The sequence below is a fragment of the Lathyrus oleraceus genome, chromosome 2 (assembly GCF_024323335.1).
Source record: "Lathyrus oleraceus cultivar Zhongwan6 chromosome 2, CAAS_Psat_ZW6_1.0, whole genome shotgun sequence".
Classification (NCBI taxonomy): domain Eukaryota; kingdom Viridiplantae; phylum Streptophyta; class Magnoliopsida; order Fabales; family Fabaceae; genus Lathyrus; species Lathyrus oleraceus.
In genome coordinates this window covers 263,859,425-263,863,920 of record NC_066580.1, presented here as the reverse complement: position 1 = coordinate 263,863,920, position 4,496 = coordinate 263,859,425, and the positions used below count along the sequence as shown (strand labels likewise).

General features: G+C 35.7%; 1 long non-coding RNA gene across 1 annotated transcript; it reads right to left on the bottom strand.

The window, feature by feature from the left end:
• Positions 1 to 2,036: 2,036 nt before the first annotated feature.
• Positions 2,037 to 3,846, bottom strand: LOC127119095 (uncharacterized). The gene is made up of 2 exons (XR_007802614.1): positions 3,438 to 3,846; positions 2,037 to 2,340 (listed from the first exon to the last, which is right to left on the bottom strand). It is a non-coding gene; the product is annotated as an uncharacterized LOC127119095 (long non-coding RNA).
• Positions 3,847 to 4,496: the final 650 nt, after the last annotated feature.

The following is a 4,496-nucleotide window of genomic DNA, read 5'->3' as shown; positions in this document are numbered from 1 at the left end:
CATAATCCGAGGTATGGCAACAACTTTTTTAGCTTGAGGTAGGTGTCAGAGAATCATGTCTGCTTGACCTTATCCTAGCCTAAAATTCCCACCGCCCTTTATATGAGCATCTGGCTTAACCATTGCATAAATCATTTGCATGCATAAATCACGTCGTTTCACTCATGCATAGCATTCATAAAGCATAACACGAAATTGTGCAAACAAGAAAAGCCAAAAATCCAGTTTTGTCGACTAACCCAAAGCCCAGCATTCGCTTGGAAAACCACAAAATTCCCATCACATTACCTACATTCTCAACGGGAATTTTTTTGGATATGTTAGTATTTAATCCTCTTCTACCTTGAATACCTGAAAAGTTTCCGCAATTTTTGTATTCAGATTCAAGAAGATTAAATAGGGGCAGTTGTTGTACCCCAAAATTTGCCCTCCCTGTTTGCTTTTCATCTAACCCATGACTTGACACTCACTCATATTTCATTCATGTGCATCATTCATTCATAATTAACATTTGCTAATAAGCGTCATAGATTCAAGGTTGTGGTTAGTGGAAATCAGTATTGGGCTTGAAGATTATGGTTTTCCTCATCAGATAGGTTGAAACCCTAATGGCTTGATCCTTTGTAACCTTAACTCCTATGGTCTACATCATGACAACCATTTGTACATCCCAACCCTAACTCCTGACTTCGCTCCTATGGGATCTTGTGTTTGACCTTCTGCGCATTAACTTGACCTCTGAGCCCTAATGGTGGGCTTATGATCTAAGGTGTAGCTGGTGGAGCTCTATGTTGTGGTTGAAACCATAATCATTGATAGTTGGTACATAAGTGCCATGGTGGTTAACCTTTGGATTGGGGATTCACCAAAACCCTAGTTGTTAGGAGCTTGAGGTCTTTAAGATGGTATATTGGTGTCCGTTTCACACCTAACCCTAGTTCTTGATTTGGGAGGCTTGTGAATCATGTGGTTTGGGTTGAGGTAGCGGAAATCCTAGCTCTGGTTCATGGCATTGTTGCGCTACTTGAGTTGGCCTTTCACTTGGATTGAGGTTCTTGTTTATGGCTTGGCATTATGATTTTGACCTAGCTAAACTCTAATTCAAGGTGTTGTATGATTAGTTCAAGGCATGTTTGCATTCATGTTTCATTGATTTCATGGTCTCATGGTCCTTTTGACCCAAGTTTCATTCCATCTTTATCTCATTCATTATTTCCATGGTGTATCAAGATTCATTCATTTGTAGTCCCATTGATTCAATTTTATTGTACAGTTGGTCAAGGCATTACATTGGTCTACTAGCATCCATGTAATTCACTCGTTCAAATTTGTTTTAGATTTTATCTTAGGCAGTTGGTTTTAGGATGGTCTTGATTTGAATTTAAAGTTGTTTCATGTATAAGAATATTTTTGCCTAAAAGAGTATATTTCATTCATAAGGATCTTTTATATTACCCATACATGTTTCATTGAAAAATTACAAAGAAATTACATATTGTGGCATAAGTTGACTTTTGGTCACATGTTGACTTTTTGGTCAACCAATTGACCAAAGTCAACCACCTAGCTAAAAAACCATTCTATTCATTTTCATATTCTTTCTTAAATCATTTTAAACCTAACCATTCATTACTTTGAATCTTGATCACTAAGTCATGGATTCGTTATTTCTTACATTGCCATACATAAATCAATATGAACCATGACCATTTCAAAAGCCAATGTACATTACATAAGCCATTGTAAATCAATGCATAAGCCTTATTCATTCTCATTACAACCAAAACCATTTTCAATTACAATGGTCAAACCAAAACCAAATATATTTCATTTTCATACATTTTAATTCCAAACATGTACCATTCAATTTTCATATTGCAAGCATTCATTCAAATCTCTAAAAACATTACAACCATTTCTATTTCATTAAACCAATTCCATCCAATTACATAAAAAACCAACCATTACACATTCCAAACTTACATAAACCATACATACATATTTCCATACAATTTCCATTTATTATCTACAAACCATTATCCAAGTTCTAAATTTCTATTCAACCATTAACATTCATACACAAATATAGGCACAATTTTATTTTGATTACAAAAGTTACATGTTTTCAATCTATACCATCTACACTTCATTAGCCTATGATTCACAAGTCCAAAACCAATGCCAATCCATATCAAGAGTCACAAAAATTCAACTATGGAGACTTAATTCAAGCAAGTCCTAACATGTTAAACTAATTTCCAAAACATTCACATCTTCATCCTTTCCTTACTTCATGCCATTTCCTTTCAAAGACCAAGTTTTTCTCTTCCATAGAGCTACCTACAAAGCCAATGAAATAGCATTATACACCCATATTACAAGCATAAGCATAGCACAATTCTAACATTGCATGAAGTTTCAACATAACTCATAGTTACAAACCCATTCAATTCATACATTTTCTAACAACCAAGCATTCAATTCAAGTGGCCATCCACATCAAATACAATGTTCATATCAATTCAATTTAGGCTATAGCAAACTAACATTCAAGGCAATGTTTAATAGCATATTTATTCAACATTCACTAACCAATGCTAACTGACCAATCACAACCTATTAATATACTTATTATAACAGCTTAACACAAAATTAACATGATAGCAGTACAAATTAATTGCATCACCACATAGCATGCCATAATAATACCAGTTCGCATAACTCAGGCCTATACCAATATACGTTCCTGCCAACAACCAAAGAACAAACTAGTTCACTCTTGCAGCTAAAAGTATCCAACCTGCAGCTAGTTTAGCAGGGAAAAAACCATACATTTTCTAACAGAGAAAGACAACTGTTATAATAGATTTTCCTAATCCAAAAACTAAAAAAATTGATAATCCCTCATCTCCTAACCAAAACAGAATTGCTAACTACTATTCAATCAATTAACAACTAACCTACCAACTGTTTTCAACAACCATAACAGAATTTAAACTGCATAACTGAATCTGCAAAAATGATAACAGAACGAGGCATAATAGAATGACATCGAGTTCCAATCCCTAACTGAATTTCTCTAACCGAATTCACAATCCCAATGCTCACATCCATCCATAAATAAGAACTCAATCATCATTCATCAGGGGACTCTCTGGTTTTCTGCAGAAAAATCTCTCTCTGAAAGTTGCGATTTCTCTCAGCCTTCCACAATCTCCATTTGTATCAAAGACACTCTTCTGCAACCAAAATCCACCACGACCAATCTTCAACTCAGAACAATCATTAAATTCATAACAAAGGATCCGAGCTCACCTCGAAATCAAAACAGAAAACGAATTCACAATGATCCACACTCAACAAAATCCAGATAGAAGAAAGGAAGAAGAGGGGAGGGGTCGAGGACAAGCTGAGCAAGGGAGAGAAAGAAAGATTACCTGTTCGCGCCACCGTGACGGAGCTCAAAGGTTGGTGAGTTTTTCTTCCATATCCTTGCTGTGATTTGGTTATTTCGATTGCGATTCGGTTGAATTCCGAACGCAATCTGTGTTGTCTCCACGATTCCGCATACAAGATAATATTTACTTCGGAGATAGCGATTTCGGTTTGGGTTCGATTTTTCGATGCCGCTTCGTAAATCCGGATGCATTTGTCTTACGGTTTCTGGCATGAACTTTGGAGATGAGAGTGAAAGAAGTACGAGATTGAAGGTGAAGCAGATGGATTCAGGTGACGAAGCGATTTTCGGTGGATGTTCACATGAGGGTGAGGAACGTGAAGACAATGCTGAAATGTCCGTATCACTGTGCACCGCGGGATCTGAATTTCAAATGCGTACTTACGAAGCTTGGGCTCGGGTCGCATGATTGCTTGGAGCTTGAGCTTGAGGCCCAAGCTTTTCAGAGTCACAACCCTCACAAAATGCTTGCATCCCCCAATCACCTTGCTGAAGCACCTTGGGCTTCACATTCGGAGCCCAGTCTATTTCGCACCTCAAACAGGCCCATACACCCCTGGGTCCTATTTTCCTTTTGTTTTAATTCTTTCTTTGATTTTTATCAATTCTTTAATTGTTTTTTTAACATGACAATTGTTTTACAGTTCTTTCACATGAAATCGATTTGTGGAAATGCTTGTTAATTAGGATTTTAATTAGAATTTAATTTGTTAATTGAATTTATGGTTAGGTTTTAGTTAGATTTTAATGGAATTTGTTATTAGAATTATTCCATATTAATCCACATTAATCCATATCCATGTATAATGACCATTTTGCCCTTAAGGGTTAATTTTTCGTTTAACTCATAAAAATGTATGTCACTTAGGAATTTTTGATGTAAATTTTAATCAAATCATGATTAACCATAACATGACCCCTTAGATTAGCTTGATTAATTCTAACCATTAGATTAGGTTCTAACCAAGTTTTCAGATTAAATCTTAACCCTCTGATTTAAATTGATCAAAAGCAATTTTGATCAATTAAATCCTTTGAT